General features: G+C 34.4%; 1 long non-coding RNA gene across 7 annotated transcripts in view; it reads left to right on the forward strand.

Moving 5' to 3' along the window:
* The window catches only part of LOC140604740 (uncharacterized), a 357,291-nt gene that overhangs the window by 226,117 nt on the left and 106,475 nt on the right, over positions 1–24,699 (forward strand). For all 7 annotated transcript variants that reach the window (XR_012007550.1, XR_012007552.1, XR_012007545.1 and 4 more), the window contains one exon: positions 21,620–21,979. This is a non-coding gene — a long non-coding RNA (uncharacterized lncRNA). The remainder of the gene's footprint in view (positions 1–21,619; positions 21,980–24,699) is intronic.

Genomic DNA, 24,699 nt, shown 5'->3' on the forward strand with positions numbered 1-24,699 from the left:
TGTATATGAATAAGCTAAATTTGAAATTCCAAGGGGAAAAAAAAAGTTTGTTTATAATGTAGGCAGGTATGGCAACTGAATTTATGTTCTGGTGAAACTTTATGATAGTTCAAAATAATAATTTTAAACAATTTTATAACATGATTTATTATGCAAAAAAAACTTAATTTTCAATGTGAAATGGCAGTGAAAACTTTGAAGAACCACTTACTGACTTAATAAATTTAGAGTTACTTTTCAATTTGTATAGGTCTCTTTATTTTATTTTATTTTTTAAGATTTTATTTATTTATTCACGAGAGAGTGAGAGAGAGAGAGAGGCAGAGACACAGGCAGAGGGAGAAGCAGGCTCCATGCAGGGAGCCCGACGTAGGACTGGATCCCTGGTCTCCAGGATCACGCCCTGGGCTGAAGGTGGCGCTAAACTGCTGAGCCACCCGGGCTGCCCTGGATAGGTCTCTTTAAATTTAATCTTAATATTACTGATTTGATACAACACTTAGTGACTTCAATCAACCTGGACAGATGTAGTTTTGAAAGTGATTTTTTTCACATTCAAGTCAATTCTTGTAAACAGATGAACCAATTTTGCAATGCAGATATGAATATTAGAGAAATATGAGTTTGGTACTTAAATCAATTTATGGAAAAATTTTTTAAAGATTTTATTTATTTATTAATGAGAGACACAGAAAGAGAGAGACAGACATAGGCAGGGGTAGAAGCAGGCTCCTTCTGGGGAGCCTTATGTGGGACTCCATCCCAGGACCCAGGATCACAACCTGAGTCAAAGTCACAACCCAGGATACTCAACCACTGAGCTACCCAGGTGCCTTTAATCAATCTTTCAGTACTAGAAACACACAGTACCTCAGTTCTGGAATGCAGGCACAGCATGCATGGACTATTTTATTCTTTGAGTTTTTCTGTAGTTCCTTGGTCTTCACTGATCATGCAAGTACTCGATCATTCAATCAACAGAGTTATTAGTTGTTTGCTGCAAAGAAAGTGCTAAAATAGATTTATCATTTTGGTAGATTTACCATGTTTTCCAGCAAGTTTTTAGTAACAGAAAATCATCAAGGCTCTTGTAGAAGTATCATGAAAAAAATTTGTATATACTTGTCTCATATTATGAAGGGAAATTGGAGCTAAAAATATAGACTTTGGAGTCGTTGATTTATTTATGATAATTACAGTTATGTTTAAGACAGAGGATTGCACTCAAAACCAGTTTATAACAGTTTGTGAGAGAAATAAGCTATACTGTGTTAGTGCAAAAATTCTTTCTGTTTTAGGGATTCCTTGACATACATCCTGAGAATGGGTAAGATCTGGACTGTTGCAGAAAACATTTAAAAAGAGAATATAATAAAGCCTGTGCACAAATATAAAAGAGTGATTCCTATTATGCTACATATAGCAGATATTTGATTTCAGGGGCGATTTGACAAAAAGAATGAAAAGTTAGGATAAATCGTGATGTCTGAAATTTTAGCATGCTACATAAAGAATATGGACTATATCCTATTCTCATTAGGGATAAATTAAGAAATTTTGGTATCACCTCCCACCTAACAGAATAGCTAAAATCAACAACAAAAGAAACAACAGGTGTTGGCAAGGATGTGGAGAAAGGAGAACCCTGTTGCACTGTTGGTGGAAATGCAAACTGTTACAGCCTCTCTAGGTAACAGTATGGAAGCTCCTCAGCAAGTTAAAAAGGGAACTATCCTATGATCCAGCAATTGCATTACTAAGTATTTATCCAGAGAATACAAAAACATTAATTCAAAGGGATATATGGCACCCTGATGTGTATAGCAACATTGTCTACAATAGCCAAACTATGGAAATAGCCCAAGTGTCCATTGATGGATGAATGGATAAGGAAGATCTAGCGCGCATGCGCATGCTCACACACACACACACACACACACACACACACAAACACAGAGGAATATTACTCAGCCATAACAAAGAATGAAGTCTTGCCATTTGCAATGATGTAGATGGAGCTAGAGAGTATTATGCTAAGTGAAATAAGTCAGTCAGAGAAAGACAAGTACCATATAATTTTACCTATATGTGAAATTTAAGAAACCAAATGAGTAAAGAGGGGAAAAGAGAGAGAGAGAGAGAGGAAGAAACACCAAGAAACAGACTCTAAGCCATAGAAAACAAACTGATGGTTACCAGAGAGGAGGTGGTTGGGGGGAATGGGTGAAATCACTGATGGGGATTAAGGAGTGCGTTTGCTATTAAGAGCACGGGGTATTGTATGTAAAGTGTTGAATCACTAAATTGTATGCCTGAAACTAGTATTACACTGTATGATTACTAACTGGAATTTAAATAAAAACTTAAAGAAATTATGAAAGGAGAATATTCTGGTTGTAGTCATTTTTTAAAGGGAATATTTACTTTTATATGTCAGCAGACTTATTTTATTTTTTAAGATTTTATTTATTCATTCGAGAAAGAGAGAGAGAAAGAGAGAGAGGCAGAGACACAGGCAGAGGGAGAACCAGGTTCCATGCAGGGAGCCTGACGTGGGACTCGATCCCGGGCCTCCAGGATCAGGCCTTGGGCTGAAGGTGGCGCTAAACCACTGAGCCACCTGGGCTGCCCTATAGTCATGTTTTAGGAAAATCACTCCAGCATTAATATGCTGGGCAGATTAAATTGGACAAGCCCCAAATGAAATAGATCAGTCAAGGTATCAACTGATAAATATGTAGATTACAATATTGATAGTGCACAAAGAAAGAAGTAGATAAGAATTTAAGCGGGCCTAAATGACTAGGGAATAAAAGAATAAGATACAGGAACTAGCCAAAGATGAGTGATATCTCCAATCTGGTTGACTGAGGCATTTGAATTTTAGAAAAAAAAAAATATTTTAAGAGTATAGTAAATGCCAGGTGGCTGAAAATATAAAACTAACAGAAAATTCAGCAACAGAAATACACACTGGGGATTCTTCCCGAATCAGATGAGAGTTGAAACAGTAAGGGAAAAACTATCTCCATGAGAGAAACTGAAGTCAACTACAAATAGCAGATTGATTTTTAGGAATGCATTTATTTTGTAGCCAGAAAAATAAAAAGCATCATTTAATTAGAGAAAAGAAGATACAAGGAAAAGAGTACAAGGAAGTAAATGGAGTGAAAATTTTTAAGAAAGAGAACATAGTATGAAATGTTGAACAAAATCCTGAGAAAAAAGATCTAAGGACAAAAAAAGAACAATGGGGAGGCAAGTTAAAGTTCTTATGAAAAATTATTCTTTATACTTAATAAAAGGCATATTATTTATTCTTATATTTCTTACAAAAATATGAGAAAGCTGAATTCTACCAAAAGAAACTAGCAAGAAAATAGCATCTGATGCTTGGTGCATTTTCTAAATTTGGAGTTTATTATATGGAAATTCTCTTAACTTGCCAACTTCTTAATCTGGAACTCTTGGAATGGTAACAGGTAACAGTTAACAGTTTTTTAAGAAGTTCATGAGTCTTCAATGTACTAATCCATTTCAGTCTGAATAATGGTATATGTACTATGTTCTCTTATTTCTGTATTTTAGACAAAATGGAATTCACTTAAAATATGTATAAAATTATACTACTTTTCTAAATTATTCATCATTATCCTTTGTAAGATTTTATACCCTGCTAATTGCCATGTGTTTCAGTTATCTATTGTCACAATACCGCCTCAGTAATGTAACAAAATAACTTAAAACATGTCATAAGATAGCAACCTATTTTTATTACTCATCAGTTTATTAGTCTCCAAGATGAGGCTTTTTGTCAGGGCCAGACTTAGTTGATCTCTGCTAGGATCAGTAATGTACTTGTAGGAAACTGAGGAGCAGCCTGTAGCTGACTTTTCTAGGATTTCCTCAGTTGGGTGAACATGTCTTTACAGGATCCAGCAGGAATCCAAGAGAGAGAGTGAAAGTGTGAAAGGCTCCTAAGTCTATGTTCAGAAGCAGAGTACCAGCACTTATTCCACTATTTATTGTCTAAAGTCAATCACAAGGCCAGCTGCTCTTTACATGGTGGTAAAATAGTCCCCATGTCTTGAAGGGAGAATCTAGAAAGTCCCATTCCAGGAATTGTGGATACAGGAAGTTCAATAATTCTGAATATGTACATAGGCAACCTACCATACTGTATTATTTAGACTGCCTCTTTTGGGGGGAGAACATTTTCCTGCCCTGCTGTCTGGTTTGGCCATATGATTTGCTTTGGCCAATGTACTGTGAATAGAAATGTTGAAAATATTTTCCTCTTAAGAGCCATTGTATGCTTTACCCATTCTGTTGATCTTTTTTGTCTGACACAAGAACAGCTTTCTCTGATGGGGTCTGCCTAGCAGCTGAAATGCTGGTATTAGGAAACACGTGGTAGTTTTGTAACTAACGCATAGACACCAATCTTTAATGTAAGAACTAAACCTTTTTTCATAAATTACTTAGATTTATGGATACAAATACAGAGATACAGATTTTTTTTTTTTTTTTACCACAGTGCATCCTGTTAATAACATAAAAGTGTTATGGGACATTTGTTACTGAGCGCTTTCTCAACCAACAGATATTAAAAGAACAATTATTTTCAAGTGTCTGTCAATATACCCTTTTTCATATTATAGGATTTCCTTATATAGTAAATATTAGAAATACATGTCCCAAGGTAGTTTGTCCCATAAGGAGTGAAAGTAGAATATGTTGTGATTCTGGCCATTCTGGCTTTTTTCCCTGACATATAAATGATCTGTTTGTGAGTTTCTTGTTTCTTTCTAATTGTACCTTCAGGACTATTGAACTATTTATTGAAGCCTGATTGAGCAAGGAACCTGCTGACCTAAGGGTCAGAGTGATAAATTCTACTTTCAAGAATAAAAAAATGAGGGGTGCCTGGGTGGCTCAGTCAGTTGAGCATCTGACTCTTGATTTCGGCTCTGGTCATGATCTCAGGGTTGTGAGATCGAGCCCCTTATCAGGCTCCATGCTGGGTGTGGAGTCAGCTTGGGATTCTCTCTTTTCCTTTTCCTTTGCCACTCCCTCTGTTTGTATGTATTCTCTTTCTCAAATAAATAAATAGAAATATTTTAAAAAAATTAAAAAGAATAAAAAATGAAAGTTGGGTGGGTATGTGTAGGGGGTGGTAGTGAATATGAAACCAAGAAATATAAAAGAAAGTTGAGAATGTAAATGAAACCACTATGTAAACAATGGCATATGTCTTACAAACTAAAACTTTGAAAATTCTACTTGTTTTCTTATATCGCATGTAGAAATTCCTCTCTTTGTTTTCTAAAGAAGGAAGTAGTTGACAACTCACAGTATCCTATCTTGAATTCACAGAGTGCATACCCTCAAGAAATGGTTATTAATGATAGCTTTTAAGAAGAAAAAGAAACCAGACAGTTGCTGGAGCAGTTTGAAAAATAGCGAGGGACTCCTAGGAATCTAGCCTAGTTTGAATATTGAGTCAGGAGGTTTAAATATCAGGAAGACAATTTTTATTGTTTTTCCACAATTTTTACTTATATTTCGTCAAATATCTCAAGACATAGCCTTATGAGGTTAGAAAGGAATAAGATAAAAACAGAAATGTTACAACAAACAGAGTAAGCACGTGGTAAGATGGTAACAAAAAGAACACAGTTTTCCTCTCCCATCACCTACTCATTGTATATCATCCTGATTTGCTGTAGAGAGGAACCTGTAATACATACTAGCCAGAAATCTGTTACAGGTTCAGTTTAAAGTAAAATGAGCCCCTGAAGGAGGGCATATTGAGAGATGTTCATTTTATAGTTTTTGGAAAGATTGATTTAAAATTCTCTAGCTGGGTACTAAGGATTCTGTCTAATTCTGGACAAAAATGTATGAGGACAATATGTATCTAGTTCAGGATTGCTACAAATTCATGTATTTATGGTCTTCAGGACATTTGAAAAACCCCAAAGATATGAAGTTTCTCTTAATCAAAAATTCATTGAGCATCTATTATGTACAAACCCTCTCCCCTGAAGTTTTCAGTATCTGCTGTAATCAAATCACTTTTTTAGTGTCCATCCTACATAGAATAATGGATACTTTGAAGAGCAAATGGATGGTTGTTTATATGTGACTCATTAGGACTATTGATTTTTTTCCCATTTGAACAATTGCCCAGTAAGAAAATGCAATGAGGAGATAACATTAAGATTTATACAAACACTTGTTTTTCATCCCTTAAGAATAAAGGTATAAATTTATTATGATAAAGTTTGCTTTATTGCAGTCACACCATTCCAGAACATCTTTGTGGCTTAAGAAAAACAAATGTTTTGTTCCACTGTATATCTAATGGAGGTTTGTACAGAGCTCTGTTCCACACAGACATTTAGGGACTCAAGCCAGCAGAAGCTGTTTCATCTTTTAGCTTCACCATCAGGAATATGTCCCCTCTGCTATTCTGCATGAAAGAAGACAATAGGGAAATGTGTTCTAGAATTAAATGCTTAGGACAAGAAATGAAACATACCACAAATGCTTATTACCTACTCTCCAGAGCTAGTCATATGATCTGAACTAAGTGAAAGCTCAGAAGTAGAGTTATCTGCTTACCTAGAAGACAAAACAAAACAAAAAGGTAAATGTTAGTAAGAAATAACTATCTCAGATGTTTATTTTATTTAAACTACAAAAGATTACCAAAGGTCTTCTCTGAGGTTAACAATATGTCAGATATTATGATGTATACAGAAATAAGCAAAATGCAGCCACTGACTAGAAAATAAAGCATCCATTCTAATTGAGCTAATATATTCACACGAGAGTAACAATAATGATAGAATATGATAACACATTAAATTTCACATTGACCAACAAATGTTATGGAATCAAAATATACAATTGTAAGGTAAAGTATAGGATGTGTTAAAAAACTATTCACTAAAAAAAACAAAAACAAAAAACTATTCACTTATCTTAATTTCCTTGAAATTAAGACATATATTCCCAAGACATATCTATTTAACAATAAGAGACTAATTTAGTCATTTGTTGAAGATCTACTTTGCTATAACAGCTGTGCTTATAGAATAAAAAGATAAACGTAAAAGAATAACTATGTCAAATCACTCAAGACTATACAGTTTTATTATAACACAATAACACTTATAAATTGCTTTATTTGCATATGATCTCTCTGCTTTATATTATTTAATATATCTATTTGAAGTATATGAATCCTGATATTTGTAAAAATTTCTTTATGAGTTTCTTATTCAACCTTTCATTCCCAAATCCTCTAAAGAAGATTTGAAACAATGGCTTTTAAAGACAGCCAAATGAATATATATGTGTGGTAGTTCTGTAGGATAGAAATCAAATCACCAAGAGATAATTCAATAAAATAAATATTTTCTTGGAATAATTTTCTCCTATTATGAGGTGAGGATCCTTTTAGTAAAGTGATTAACTGTTTATAAATTAGACTGCTAGCATGGCTGTCCCTAGCAATTGAACTTTTTTCTGTTTTTATATTGCCACTATTAATGTCACATTCTTACTCTAGGTTTTATGTAGCAAATGAAAGATTTTATATAGCTTGTCTAATACACCATCTCCTAGTTCTTCAAGTAGATAAAAAAAATCCATCAGCAAATACTATTAAGAACTTAGGCAATGCTCTGCTTACTTTCCAACTTCATTTTTAAATCCTCCCCACAGTTTTCTTCTCCATATTACTTCCCAAATACTCCACTCTTTGTTTGTACTGTCCCTTTATTAAAATGTACATTTACCTGGATATTTTCAGGTTTAATATAATACTTCAAGTTCTCAGTTCCAATTTCTTCTCTGCAGTGCATCTATTTACTTGCTTACTTACTTACTTATCTAACTTATTTAGTGGATGCTAAAGTTTTATGAAGAAATAGATATAATCTATTTAATATCTCACTATACACGCAACACTGAGGGAAATGCTTGGCACATAATATTTAATATTTTTTGATAAATAATTGAATAAGGAAATGAGGTAATAAAGAGTGGTAACACCATTACATGGAATGTTGAGCATAAGTAGGACCAGAGAATTTTTTTTAAGATTTTATTTATTTATTTATTCATGAATGACGCAGAGAGAGACAGAAACATAGGCAGAGGGAGAGGCAGGATCCCTGCAAGGAGCCTGATCCAGGACTCCATCTCAGGACCTTGGGATCATGACCTGAGCCAAAGGCAGATGCTCAACCACTGAGCCACTCAGGTGTCCCAGACCAGTGAATCTTGAACAAGGCAAAATTTCAGAATAGTCTTGAAAGGTGCATGAGGATTGATAGATGGATAAAGAAGAGAGTACTGATTATGGAGAAGAATGACAAAAGGGGCGCCTCGGTGGTTCAGTGGATTAAGCATCTGCCTTCATCTCAGGTCATGATTCCAGGACCCTGGGATTGAGCCCCGCATCAGTCTCCCTAATGATAGGAAGCCTGCTTCTCCCTCTCCCTCTGCTTGCTGCTCCCTGTGATTGTGCTGTTTCTCTATCAAATAAATAAGATCTTAAAAAAAAAAGAATGACAAAAAAAGCAGCATGACAATATTGCATAAAATCACATATTAAGGGGACATCATTCTTTCATTGAAAGATCACACTGAGTGTCACCATCAGAAGACTTAGAATTTAAAGTCAGTGATACTCCAATATTAAAATATTTCATAGGGCCTATCATTCTACATATTAGATAAAATGGACAAATTACTTGAAAGACATGAATTACTTAAACTGATGAACAAAGAAGTAAAAACTTTGAAGTATATTAGTGAACTTAGGAACTCCCTAGACCAGTGTCATTCAGATACCAAAATGAGGACATTATCATAAAGTTATTCATAAAATATTACCAATTTGAATCCAACAAATATTAAAAAAAGTGCCACACATAGCCATATGTGCTTTATCCCAGAAAGCAAGACTAGTTTAGTATTCAGAAATTAATCAATTGGTGAAAGTCACCATTTTAAAACATAAAGAAGAAACTATATGATCCTCTCAATAGATGAAGAAAAAGCATTTGAAAATACTCAACAACAAATTATGATTTTTTTTTTATTAAAATGTCAGAAGAGGTGCCTTTGTGGCTCAGTTGGCTGGCAGCCAGCACTTAATTTGGGCTCAGGTCATGATCTCAGGGTCCTTGGATTGAGCCCTGCATCCAATTGGATCCACCCTCAACGGAAAGTCTACTTGAGGATTCTCTCTTTCTCTCCCCCCCCCCGCCCCTCGTTCCACTTGCTCTCTCTCTCTCTCTCTCTCTATCTTAAGTAAATAAATCTTTAAGGAAAAATCTCAGAAAACTGGGAATACAGAGGAGGGGCACTTCCTCAATGTAACAAAGGGTATCTGAAGAAAATACCTGCAGCTAGCATCATACTTAACACTCAAACTTCAAAATCTTCTAAGATTGAGAGCAGATGTCTATTTTACCAGTTCTAATTAACATTTACTAAAGATCCTGTTTAGTGCAAAAAGTCAAGGAGGAAAAAAAGTCATAAAAATTATAAATAAAGAAGTGAGTGTTCTGATTAATATCTCAACACAAATAATGATGCCAAATTTTATTACATTAATTGACAATGTGGAACTTCCTCCTCAAACTTTCTATGTTTGGTACAACCACTTAATAGAAGGTTTCTATTTAGTCTGACTTCCACTGTCTTGACTCCTTTATTCATTCAATAAACACCAGATACTATGCCAGGTACATGATGCTGGGGATTTTCTTTTAGGATAATATTACAGTTTTCTTCCTTGGAGCAGGAAAAGTTGTGTGATGTGTACTTAGGTAGTGATCGAAGTTTAGCTTAAGTTGTTACATAAATTAGACAGTAGTGGTGTGTATATGTGTGTGGGGGATTACTGTTGGTTATTCAGTTATTTTTATACATTACAAAATGATCCCCATGATGAATCTATTTACCACCAGACGTGATACAAAGTTACTACAATATTATAGATTATATTCCCTATACTCCTCACATCCTATGACTTACTTATTTTATAACCGGAAGTTTGTACCTCTTAATTCCCGTCATTTATTTTGCCCACTCCCCAAACTCACCCCCATCTGGTAAATAATTTGTTTCCTCTGTCTATGAGTGTTTCTGTTGTGATTTGTTTTGCTTTTTAGATTTCACATATAAATGAAATCATTTAGTATTTGTCTTTCTTTGTCTTATTTCACTCACTGTAATACATACCCCCTAGGGTCTATCCAAGTTGTTGCATATTGCAAAGTTTTGTATTTTTTCATGGCTGAGAGACATTCCACTGTGTGTGTGTGTGTGTGTGCGCGCGCACCACATGTTCTTTATTTTCATATGTTAGTGAACCTTTAGGTTAATTCTATGTTTTGGCTGTTATAATATGCTGCAATAAACATAGGGGTACATATATCTTTTCAAATTGGTGTTTTTCTTTTCTTTGGATAAATACCCAGAAGTAGATGGCTGGATCATATAATTTTTCTATTTTTTTGTTTAATTTTTAGAGAAACCTCCATACCTTTTTCCATAGTGGCTGTGCCAATGCACAAACCTACCTATGGTGTATGGATGTTCCCTTTTTTCTCCACATCCTCACCAACACTTACTATTTTTTGTCTTTTTGGTAATAGCCAATATGACTAATGTGAGGTGATGTTTCATTGTGGTTTTAATTTGCATTTATCTGTTGGTAAATGGTGTTGAGCATCTTTTCATGTGTCTGTTGGCCATCTGAATGTCTCAAATTTAAGTCATTTTCTCATTTTTTAATTGGGTTGTTTATTTTTTGATATAAGGTTGTATAAAATATTTGTTATTCAGGGTATTAAAACCTTCTCAAATATATGATTTGCAAATATCTTCTCCCATCTGTATTAGTCACAAAATAAATAATTGCTTATATAGGACAAAACAAAAATGTAGAAAAAAGTTATTATAATTCATCAGACAATTTAAATGGTTGCATTTAAAATCAATATACAAAAACCAATTGCATTCATCTATACCAACAAACTAAAAATCTTGATAGACATTTACCATTAAGCCATGCTTATAGAAATTAAATTAAACTTAAATAAGTAGAGACAAATCATATATATGGAGGAGAAGGCCACTATCCTAAAGCTAGGCATTCCGAAATCAGTTAAAATATCCAATGATCTTAGGTGGAGGGAGAAGAAGCAGGCTCCCCGTGGGGAGCCCAATGCCGAACTCTATTCCAGGACCCAGGATTACGAGCTGAGCCAAAGGCAGATACTCAGGTGCTCAACCATTGAGCCACCCAGGTACCTCAAAATATCCAATGATCTTAAATTAAAATTTCAACAGAGATTTTTGTGTGATTTTCCAAAATAATCATGGTCTACAAAAATGTGGACTAAGGGAATCACTTATACACTGCTAGTGACTGTGTAACTTTGTGCAAGAACTTCAAAAATTCAATATGGCATTCTCTTGTACAGTTAAAATACATACACTCTTGGCCTCTACAAAATTCTATAAACTGTTGACATGTATACCAAGAGATACCATCAAGAATGTTTATTGCAGCTTTATATTTAATAGCAAAAACAATACCTAGAAATAATCTAAATTACTATCACCAGGAAAATGAGTAAATCCCGTGTCTTGTAATCATCTAAAAAATAACATACAAGGGTAAAAACTGAGGCATCAGCCCTTCAGCAATGAGCATGACTAAATCACAAAAATATCCTATCATAGAATAAAGTATGGTATCATTTATATAAAGCCTATAAACCTACACCTTAAACTGTATATATTTCATGGACATATATATGTAACAAATATGCAGTGAAAAACATAGGAATGAGAAACACTAATTTAAATTGTATTAACACTTTTATGGGAAAAGAAAGAATATCACTGAGAAGCAAAAGGCTTTGAGGCTTTGTTAAATACTTAATTGCTAAATATGGGGAGTAGGCCCATAGGTTATTTTGATATTCTTTATACTTTAAATTTACATTACATATTCTTTTTCTTGTGTATTACTAAGTAATAAAAATAATTTCCAAAAAGAAAAAAAGCAGAATTGTTAGAGTAGCAGTGCGGTTGGTATGCGGTAGAATGAATAGGAATACATTCTAAGCTATGGCACCAGGCAGATTTAGGGAACAGAGGTAGCAAATGACAAGAGCTGGAAGATAAAAATGTGCATCTTATTTTAGGGCATTCCCTCCGTTATGACTAGAATGATCCCTCAGAAAATGAACATTTTATATTTGAGTCTCTATATAATCTTTCATGCAGTACTCCATAGTTCTGTATTTTAAACAAAAAAAGTACTTTTGGAGGAAAGCTATAATAGCCTAAAATTGCCTCAGCCTATGATAGTTTTAAATAATGATAGAGCTCACCTGAAGAAATCAGCAAGGCAAGGATGGAGGAATAATCACAATCCTACTATGGATATCTCCTATAAATAGTAGTTTCATTCTAACAGACCCCCTTCAAATTATCTGAATGGGTCCTAAGAGACTAGTAAACTCTAGGAGTCATAGACTCCTATTTAAAAGGCAAATGATATTGAAACTATTTAAAATATAGCCTTTTGCATTGATTCTAATGAAAAGAATATACAAATGCAAATTTTAGTCACCATTACAAATTGTTGTTTTATGTGTTGCTAAACATTAACTGGGAGATATAAATGGCATAATAAATTTAAATTTAAGTAACTTTAAATTTACTGATGATTCCTTAGTGATTATCTCTGCTGCCTATAGCTTTATTTCACTTTTTCAACTAAGAATAAAGAGAAGTATCCCAGTCTTTGGTAAAGCTATTTGCAATGCTTCGAAAAGACAGTAAAACATTGCCTGAAAGAATTTTTTTCAGCCAGCTACTGGATGCCAGCCACTACATGGAGCTTACAAATAGGCTATAAAGACTTTGCAATATACATCTTTTAAAAGATTATAAAAGCTTTAACTTATGTGTGCTAATTTTCTCCCAGATTACAGCATGAAACAAGGTTTGTGTAAGTGTTAGGTGCCATATGACTTCCTTATTGCTATAGTTCTTGTCCAGGCCAATACTATAAATCCCAAAAAATAAATATTTCTCACTCTAGCTCTTCAACTAGTGTAGAGGTTTTTGAATCATCAGAAAAGATTTGGTTTTGCATCTTCTTTTTACTTGAATGTTTCTTTTAAGCTTTCCCCAGATATTTCTGCTTGCCAAGGCCTATTCAGGTAAGTACTTAAGCATTCCTGGACTCATGGTGAACAAGCAGAGCCTCATTCCCTGTAATCATATAAAATAGACCCTTTCATTTGCTGAACAGCATGATGTAGGATTTTATCAACCATTGTGCTTCTCGGAGAAAGGTAGGTATGGTTGCTACTAAATTAACCTTTCCTTAGGAAAAAGAAGCTAAATTGAGTTTTCTAGTGCCTAATCACAAAATGGATAAATTCTATGGCTCAGGATAAATGCCATTTTCTGATAATAGTCATTTCCTTATTTTCAATTTTAATTAATTATATTATCAAAAGGTTTTAGCAAACTCTTAAAAACTGTACCACAAATAATACTAAATAAATAAATGAATAAATAAATAAATAAATAACAATATTAAGTATTACATTTCAGTATTAAAACCCCAAAGCTATAATCATAGCACGAAATGTATTGTATGATAAAATGGGATGGCAATAAATAGAATTTGCCAAAATACACATTTATGTTGGAATGTGCTTTCCACAGATATTAAATTATGGACATGTTTAAAGAGTAACAAAAACAAGAGATTTTAATCAAATTTCATGATATGCAGTTTTTGTAAGTAAAAAATCGTTGAATATTTCTAGCTAGAAACAATAATTAGTATTCTGCGTAATAGCCTACTGCTTATGCATACAAAGCAGATTGCTTTAGATATCCACATAGAAATAATCATTTTGGCAAAAGTCCATGACCGTGTTCTTGAAATTTACAGAGGAAAAGATACATGTTTCATCATATAAAAATGTATTATTAAGATAATATTTACTTTATTTCATTTCTTCAAACCTCTTCTTATAAAATACTAGTAATTAATTTTGGAGGTTTTATATTTATGGTCTCTTATTAATATTTATAAGACATTTGTCTTTATTATCATATGCCCTTGCTAAAATCGTTAAGATATTTTTGGACAATATAATAATTCTATATAGACATTTTTCAGAAAGGAGAAAATTAAAATAGTTATAATAAAATCCCATTTTTAAGATACGATTATTTAAAAATACCTTGTGCTGTATTCATTAAAATAAGAGGAATAAGACCTTTGAAGAGCCTATTTTGAAATTTCAGTTTGAAATAAAACCTGGAAAAGTCAATGATTTGGAAATGTGGTGAAAAAGGATATCCTCTGATGCCAAGAGATAAGAGTATCTCCAACTCTGGACACTATAATCCCCCACTCTGGATTGGTTGAGTGACATATTGGCTATATTCTTATTTTCTACCAGAGAAGAATACTTTACATTTTATGTGGTTATGGCAAAAAGTTCCATAAAGTAGGACAGGATAAGTACATATAGTTCTTCTTTCTCTCTTTTTAAAAATGAAACTAGTTCCTGTAATTCATCTTTATCACTGCTGCCAAGAATTGGAGTACCCATCAACTCAGCTCCTCTTCCACTAACAATCATTATGGCAGGATAAGAAACTGAAATGTCATATAGTAGGCACTTGATAAATATATATTGAATTAAATAAAAATTTTATTGTTGGTGTCCTCCCACATCTATTGTCATATGTTGTGCACCTTGAGTTTCAATGAAATCTTTAAAATCTTTTCTCGTGATTTTTGGAGATCCCTTGTATGAAGTTGTTCTTACTGAATATATATTCTACTTGTGAATTGCCGAAAACAATTTGAAGAATACAGAACATGGTAGCATAAAAACAACCAAAGCAAAGAGAAAAAAGGTGAAGGAGATTTTTAGTACTTTCATTGCTGGATTTTTCCCCAAGTTTTTAGACATTTCTCTTTGTTGTAGATTTATTAGAGTATGACAGGAAGGCTGTTAGGATTATTTTCATTTTTTTAGTAAAATTTTGTATTGTCAAACCTTTATTGGTGAGGTAGTTTTTAGTTAACAAGTATTTCTGTTACAATGAGCAGTTCCATTCAAGAAATTATTATAAGCACTTAATAATTTTGTGTGTAGCATTTTTGTAAGTAATGTGGTATTTGACATATAATGATGTGATAAAGAACATGGATTTGAAGTTAAAGAGTATTAGTTTTGAGTCCCAGAGTTGAAATTTTGGCAATTGGTCTGATTCTTACTTACAAGTAGAAATGTGGGTTTACACAGTTGTAAGTGTCATAATGTGTTCTAAGAATTGTTTGTTTGTTTTCAATGATTTTATTTATTTATGTATGAGAGACACAGAGAGAGAGGCAGAGTCATAGGCAGAGGAAGAAGCAGGCTCCTCACAGGGAGCCTAATGCAGGACTCGATCCCCGGATCCAGGATCATGCCCTGAGCCAAAGGCAGATGCTCAACCACTGAGCCACCCAGGTGCCCTGTGTTCTAAGAATTTAACACAGTACTTGGTATACAATAAGCACTCAATAAATATTAGCTGTTATATACCTATAAAATTTAGTGAGAAGACAAAATGTCCATAATTGAAAGGCATGATATAGGAGGCAGTAACAAATTCTACATAAAGCTACTGTGGGAACAGTGAGCTTATTAATTTGGCAGCATAGTAAATATTTCCCATGGAGGAAACCATGGTTGTTTTGGGTTTTATATTTTTTGTATATAAGACATGACTCGAGATGACATTGTTGAAAGACTAGGTGTTAACTGGGCATTAAGGAACCAGAGAGATTTCAACAGATGGGGAGAATGAAGGGAACTTTTCCAAATAGAGAAGGGATATTCTCACTTTAATAATTTACTAGTAGTTGCAGTGGAACCACTAAACAAGATCTAAAGATTCATTTATGGAGAAAAATAATATCATCTATTTCCTGCTTTGGTGAAGGTGCAGCATGGTATGAATGATTCTAGGACTCTGCTGAAGAGTACATTTCTAGAGACCTCTTACCAGCAGACAATACAAATACTGCCCAAGGAAGGAGTCAAGGGAAGTAGTCTTGGCAAAAGAAGCTTCTGACAATGAGAATGGAATAACAAGAGATGGCCAACAAAGGCACAAAGTTTAAGTGGTTTATCATTTCCTTATACTACAGTATTTTTATTCACGGCCTGGAATGTCTTGGGAGAGATCTAAAAAAAAATCTTAAAGGGCCAGAATGAAAAATTATCATTTAAAACATATTGTGTTTTTGGATGAGATGCATAACACAATTTCAGGCTCTCCAGAGCTCATGGTTCAGATGAGGTCACATCAACAGTTAACTCAACTCTCACTTATTCTTGTTGTCCTCCCATTCTGATGCAAGGTCTCCAGACCCAGGTGAAGTACACAAATTAATTTTTGTGCCATCTCTCCTTGTGCTTTTCTGTCTGGATAGCTTTACTGTCCACAGTTTATGATTAATGGGTAGTGCTCCTTCTAGTGAGACCTGGTGAGAGCCAGGTCCTCCTGGAACCAGCCCTGCCTTTGATGAGCTCTGATAGACATGTATCATGACCTCACCCTGCTGTGTTTAGTACAATTATAATTTGCTGGGTTGAGTTAGCGGGCCGCAATAAGAGAAAGTTCCCACCATTTTGGATTAAATTCTTTTAAAGTGATGTTATGTTTCAGTCACAAATAGCTCTTTTGAAATTTTTCTTTTAGTCCCTTACATGAATGCAAGGATAAGACCAAAGCCAATGTAAAGCCAAGAAATCGTAACTACAAAGAACCTGTTTTCCCCTTTTCATTACTAAGAATTTGTTTTTGTATTAATGTTATTTTGCTAGGCAACTTCTTCAAGATTTCCTAGACTGAAATTTCTCTCAAGGAGACTTTCAGTATCCATATAAAAAGACTTCTATCAGGCCATTCCATTACCTTTCAGACATACAATTTTAAATGTCTACACCCCAATAATGAGTGCAAATACAGGAGAACGTTTCCCTCCTTATGAATAGAATTCTATCAGACTGGTCCCATCAGATTTCCAAATATGTTTGTACCTGAAATTTTATCAGTGTACAGATGAAGGTAAGGTCAAAATGAGACTCCTATTACATTAAAAATTGTGAGTATGACCTAGTTTCAGTTGTCTCACTTACCCTGTTAATTTCTCATTTCTTTCTATTTTTGGGCCACATTGAAGCAGTAATGCTTATATCCACTTCATCTCCCAAAGAATGATATGAATCTTTGAGTAGTATTACCCAGCTGCATCTGAAATAAAGTTCTGGAGTATTAAACTATGACATTCAAGGTAGTAAAGTATCATAAGTTACAAAATAATATATTCAAAGTATGAGAGTTTTGTCATTTTCTCTGAAAGTTAAATAATAGATTTAGTTGTCTAGGGGTCCATTTTTAGATTGAACTATTTTTCAAGGTTTATGAGAACTCACTAAAGTAGGATAAGAAGGCAAAGATGCTTTTGATGATGGTGAGAACAAAGAGTAACAAACATCCCAAGGAATAGAATCAGCCTAGATGTGGGCAGGAGACAGTACAAACACTTTGGATACTCTGGGTTTGTGAACAAAGAGGACAGTGAGAATTCCAGTGCTGCACAGAGCCATTCTTAGTAATTACTTCACTTGTAATAACCATGTATTAGATAATGCCTTATTGGTACTACTGTCTTAAGGCAAGAGTATTTTTTATGCAAGTCCAGTGGTAGTTAATATTTCTATAAATAATGTCTTAGAAAGAAAGCTCTACAATAGGGTCATGATGAAAGTGCTCTTCAACAATCTTCAGTTTTCTTTTTAATTTAGTATATAAAATGATAAAATTCAGAATCCTTTGTTAAGGCCAACTCAAGCTTTCATATCTTGACATTCTGGATCCAAGCTGTCTTTAAGAACTCATTCCCTTTGCCCCAATCAGACTATTCTTATTGTTCTTAGAAAAATGTTCTGCTTACTTCTATGAATGTGTATACAACATTTTTTCCATTCTTTGGTGCTGACTTCTGTCTGTCCAGTTCCAAAAATGTTTCAGGACAATTGTTACCAGTTCCTTGAGGAATAACAATAAAGACATCTATAATAACATTTTTCATCTTTGAAATTTTCTACCACTCACTCACTGTACAACTGCTTCAGCAGTGAATAATATTTTCTTTGCCACTCTTTTACATTATTATTTGCCATTTCATAACTTTTAAAAACTATCTCTTTGTATAATACCCATAATTAGATCATAAATCCAGGAAGGCAGGATCTCAGTATACTTTCTAATGTTCTAAACCACCTTTGAACATAAAAGCCTTCAAAAGTTACTTATTTTTTAAATGAATATTTGCTTTCCAATTGACCAAAATATGCATACCATTCTCCAGACCTAATTGTATAACTTGGATCATCATTGGTACTTTCAGAAAGAAAAGAATGCAGGATTGAAGTACAGTAAATGTTCCCCACAGAATTTCTGTTGGGAAGACAAACTCCAAGTAACCATAGGGCTTATATCCATAAAAAAGCAATCAACAACTCTAAAAGTATTGAATTCAAGCCAGAAAAACTTTTCAAAGTATAACCAAAATTCATTGAATTATTGTTGAGGCCAGTGATATGTAATTGAATCATAAGTTTGTGAGGCCTTGACATGTATATCTTCATGCTTTTTTCTGCCTTGAATGCAAGACATGGGGGAACATTTCTAATTGAGGAACATAAAATTATTTTTGCATTTGAATGCCTCCTGCATTCTTAGCACTGAGTGAACACAGTAGAGGACACAAAAGCAAAGTGTAATCCAATATTTGCTTTCTTCAGAAAGCCTGTGATCAAAACTCCCACATTGATCTGATGATCTGAATTAATAGAATTTGGGAACTTCAAATCAAATTCCAACCGAACTGAATAAAACTTGCGAAGATGTATATTAGAGCACATCTCCAGCCAGTTATTTCCTCCCTGTCACTATATTTCTGTACAGAGTACCTTCACTTCCAATTTTCATAAGGACCAAGCATAAGTACCACTTGAGTCTGAGTGGTAGCTGATTGAACTGGCAATGAATAACAGACTCGAGGGGAAAAAAACAAATTCTCTCTTTCTCTCAGGAACTTGTAATTGGTGCAATGAAAGTATTTTTAAAATATTTTTTATTTATTCATGAGAGACAGAGAGAGAGACAGAGACACAGAGGGAGAAGCAGGCTCCTCACAGGGAGCCCAATGCGGGACTCCATCCCTGGATCCAGGATCATGCCCTGAACCAAAGGCAGACACTCAACCGCCAAGCCACCCAGGTGTCCTGAAAGTATATTTTTCTTCAATGATTGGCTATATAGGGTCATGTAAATTTGAATGCGAACATAAACATTTTATTAAGGTAGCTACTATATCTGTGCACAAGTAGGTGGATGGTCTGAGTATTTGGAAAATAGAGGAGAATTAGGAAGACATACAAAGAGGTCACAACCTCAGAGACAGAGTGACCACCACCTTGGTTCTTGATGACATCCCAGTTTTATATCCAAGTCTCTCATGAGGGCTGATGTACATTTACCCTTTGACTCATTGAGTCATCCCTCTATCCTTCCAATAAGTTTGACTGTTTTACTTAAGCTTAAGTTTTAATGCTTACCCTAGTTTAATTACTGACTTGTAAAAATGTTATATAAGGCTATATTATACAAAGCTGTCATTATGCTATCACAGTTAATTGGAAGTTATTATTCACATGGTTTCCAAAATTCAAGTAATTAATAATAATAATAAAGTGGAATCTCTTGAAATTTAAACTTTGATATTATAGAATCATAACAGTATTCAACATTCAAAATGTTGCACTAATTAAAGATGTTTATCCACAATAATGATGAGATGAGTAACATCTCTTGCTCAAATGTTAGAATAACCTAATACATACCTTGAATCAATAAGGATTCATGGTTCTAAGCAATCAAATCCAACTCAAGATGATTATGCCAAAAAGATATTTAATTGAGGTATATTGGCCTAGCAATTCTTCTCCTAGGTATTTACTCAAAAAAAAAAAAAAAAAAAAAAGGAAAGTACAGGGCCACAAAAAGAAGTATATATATGAATGGTCACCTTGAATTAATTCATAACAGTGCCACACTGGAAACAAATGTACATCAATGGGAAAATGAAAAAATGAATTGTAACATATTCATATAAAAAATACTACTCAGTGCTAAAATAGATATGAATTACTGCTTCTAGTAATAACAAGGATGAATCTTAAAAATACTAGATTCGGCAAAAGAAGCCAAACACATAGGTATATATGTGTATATATATATATATATACACACACATACCTTATGGTTCCATCCATATGATGTTTAAATCACCAAGGCTAACCTATAGTGATAAAGGAGAATGGTGTCTCCCTCAAGGGAGAGAGTACTGAGGACAAAGGGACATGATAATCTTTCAGCAATTATGAAAATATTTTATATATTCATGGGCGATGGTTAAATTGGTGTTCATTTTTTTCAAAATTCACCAAACTGTACACATAAATTTTGTACATTTTAATCTATTTTAATCTATGAAAAATACATCTCAATAATAATTTTAAAAAGATCAATAGTGAAAGAATCACCAAGATCTGCTGTGAATGTGTCCCCCAAAAAATCATATGTTGAAACTTAACCCTTAATGTGATGGTGTTTGGAGGTGGGGCCTTGGCAAGATTACCAGGCCATGAGGACAGGCCCTCATGAATAGGATTGTGCTCCCAAAAGAGACCCCCAAAGAGCTCCCTTTGCCATATAAGAACACAGCAAAAAACAGCCATCAGTGAATCAGGAAGCAGGCTCTCACTGGACACTGAATCTGCTGGCACCTTGATCTTAGATTTCCCAGCCTCCAGACTGTGGGAAATAAGTTTCCGTTGTTTATAAGCTGACCGAGCTGTGGTATCTTGTTAGGCTGAAAGGGCTAAGACAGGAGCCTTCTGGAACAAGGGACCAAATCACTCCATAGGTCTCGTTTGATGAGAACATAAGAACATTTGTTGTCATCCCTGCGCTCTATACCTTAGCACACACCTCAAGGTGTGTTGTGTGTATACATGTGTGTTTTTATGCCTCACTGCACTGGCTACCACTGAAATCTCTGATGACCACAGCTCAGCTAAAGGGCACAGAGCTCCCCTTTGCAGCCACACTATCGTTAATGCCCAGACAGTGCGCTCTTTAGGCCAATTCTCTGTGTCAAATAGCCACAGAGGCAAGTCTGGCACTAGTGCATCTGATTAGCAGTCTGGGTGGTGTACTTTTGTCCTTAGAAGGGATGGAATTAAGTACATAGTAGATCAGATTTCCTCCCTACTAAGATGAATGAAGTGAGAATTCTCCAAAGAGAATTTGAGGTGCTGGTTCTCTGCGACAGATACTATTCATTGTCCATGAAATCTGTTTTCTGCTCTGTTTTGGGCATGTAGCCAACCTCATTTTTTTTTTTTTTCTTTTGCAGTGGGTGGTAGTATGTGTCTGAAGTCTTTCTAGTGGTATGTGAGCAGAAATAACCTGGGACCTTGCAAGCATAGGCTAAAGAGAACGGCAGGGCTCTTCTGCACACTCTCCCCTATAGTCAGCTGGAAAACAGAGCAACTTCATTTTGACCATATGATGACAGCAGTGCCCTAGGGGACTGTGGTGTAACAAGGCAAAAAGAACTTGTCCTAAATGGCCGTGTAGAGAAAAGCTGCTTGATGGTTGGAACTCTACTTCAGTCTATTACAAAAGAAGAAGATACATTTCTTCCTTCTTTAATCCACTTCTCTGTTACGGATCTGATCATCACCTCATACAGCCTCCAACCCAGTGACTAAGAGTGAGTATAGAGTTGTAGTTTAGTTTAGTTGAAGTTATATCACCTTATAAGCCTATGTTTTTGGCCAAAAAGAAACCAGTGAACTATCGAACTAATTTTAGCTGGTATTTGTATTTTATTTGTTCTTTGGAGACTTTTTTGGTTTAAACTGATATTTAAAAGTAACCTGTTTCTTGAAAAGCTTGTTTTTGAAATATCAAATTATTTTTTTCAAATGTACACATTATGGATTGTCTTTATTATACACTTATGTTCTTAACATTATAGAATATTTTCTAGCCCATATCAGTGTTTTAGGAGATAAAAGTTTTAGATTCCAGATGGTTTGATTACCCTCCATTCTTGCCCATAGTATTTCTTTGGTCCAAAATAATTTTCCATTGTCTTTATCTAATTGGCAAATTCATATTTATCATTCAAAGCCCAGGTCAGGTGTAATTTCCTCTATAAGGTCCCTGAAGCAATTTTCTGTATTCCCTCTGCCCTTTTTCTGTGTTTATACATTATTCTATCTTCATAAGCTCTCAATATTTTAAATTACCTTTACATCTCTGCCTTCCATATTGAATTGTGAGTCCTGGTGAACAAGCAGCATTATGTCTTTCTTTTTTGAAATTCTGTATTTCTTTTTCTTTAAATATTTTATTTATTTATTTTGAGAGAGAGAGAGAGCACACAGGAGCAGGGTGAGGGGCAGGGGGCAAGAGAGAGAATCTCAAGCAGACTCTCTGCTGAGTATGGAAACTGACCATGGGGCTTGATCTCACAACCCTGAGATCATGACCAGAGCCAAAAATCAAGAGGCAGACCCTTAACTGACTGAGCCACTGAGGTGCCCCTGATATTCTCTATTTCTGACATATGCAAGGAAATTACAAATGTCTTCTAGTTCAATTTTGTTATATTACAGTGAAATCATTAGTACACTCTAGCAGTAAGCACATTTTCACTTGAGTGTTTGGCATGAAATAATGTGTTTCTTAATATTTCTCACAACTCCAGATGTTATTTAAAATGTATGTGATTCTGTTCCAACACTTCCAAAACACAGCATGAAACAAATGCAGAGAGCAAAGGTTTTATGCAGAACTGCTCAATAACTGGAAACTAAAATGTTAGTATTTGACAATCTTGTTACAAGCTGCAGTCCTTCTAATTTTACCAGCGTCTCACTGCCCCTCACACTTTGTTTTTGTCGGTGCTCTCAGTACATCACCCTTGGTATTTTTCTCCCTCAGTTTATCAATTTCCTCCTACCCTCACTGACTTTCCCTTCCAGTCAGATGAACTGTTCTTTAACATCTGTTGTGCATACTGCTACACAAATCCAAAAAATTCCTCTACCTGGATGCATTCTAAAATCTGTCTTTTTCATGCCTAAAATGGAATGTCTTAGTACTAATGGGAAAAAAGCATGTTTTAAAATGCCACCTCACATTAATAATTTTTATTCTCTAGAATCTCATGAAAATTCTCAACATTTAATTTTATTATTTTATAATTTTTAACCATAAAACGTAGAGCCACCATCACCCAAATCTCCTTCATGGTCTCTGAAGAAACCTCATTATTCATAATATCTTAAATTCTCTCAGACTTGACACCTAACACAATTTTAGTACCTTTATGTAGATATAATTGGTGTTTAATAAACTGGACATAATTAAACTATGCAACTTGACATGCTTTGAAATGTGTATGTAACAATGAAGCCATCTCCATCCTCAAGGTAATAAACATCTCCATCACCCTAAATTTTCTGCATGCCAGTTTTAATCTCTCTCTCCTGCCTCTCTTGCTACTTCTCCCTCTTATCAGGCAACCACTGAGTTTCTTTCTGTCACTATAAATTAATTTATATTTCCTATACATTAATTTACATCTTTTATAAATTAAATCATTTAGTGTGCAATATTTTTTCTCTAGAAGGCTTCCTGCATGCAGCATAATTGTTTTGAGATTCACAAGTGCTAAATGTGGCAATAGTTCATTTCTTTTTATTGCTGAGATGTATCCCATTGTATTGATATACCACAAGATTTTTATCCATTCACCTGTTAATGGAGATTTGGACTATTTTCAGCACGGGGCTGTTAGAAATAAAGCTACAAAGGACAGTTATGTATGTCTTTGTATGAATATATGCTTTCCTTCTTTTTGAAAGGATATATACTACAGGTATATGATTAACTTTTAAAAACACCAATAAATTGTTTTCCAAGTGGTTTTTATCACTTTCTACTCCTATTAACAGCTTTTCAAGTTCCAGTCTTTATGTTTATCCATTCTCATAGATGTGAAGTGATCTCCCACTGGTTTTTAATTTTCGTTGCCATGATGGTTAGTGATATTGAGTATCTTTTCATGTGTAATCCTTTTATTTGTAATCCATAAATCTGTTTTGGTGAAGGATTTGATTTATTTTTTTTACCATTTTTCACTGTATTTTTAATTTTCTTATTGGCTTTAGAGACTTGTTTATGTATTCCAATAGTAATATTAGTTTAGTTCTTTTTAAAGTTCTTTTGCTTATTCTAAATTTTTTGTATTTCCTTTTTTACAATATATTTTTAAAGATTTTATTTATTTACTTGGCAGAGAGAGAGCACGCACAGCAGGGGGAGCAGGAGAGGGAGAAGCAGACTCCCTGGTCTGCAGGGAGCCCAATGTGGGGCATGGTCCCAGGATCCTGAGAACATGCCTGAGAGGAAGGCAGATGC

The sequence above is a fragment of the Canis lupus genome, chromosome 15 (assembly GCF_048164855.1).
Source record: "Canis lupus baileyi chromosome 15, mCanLup2.hap1, whole genome shotgun sequence".
Taxonomy (NCBI): domain Eukaryota; kingdom Metazoa; phylum Chordata; class Mammalia; order Carnivora; family Canidae; genus Canis; species Canis lupus.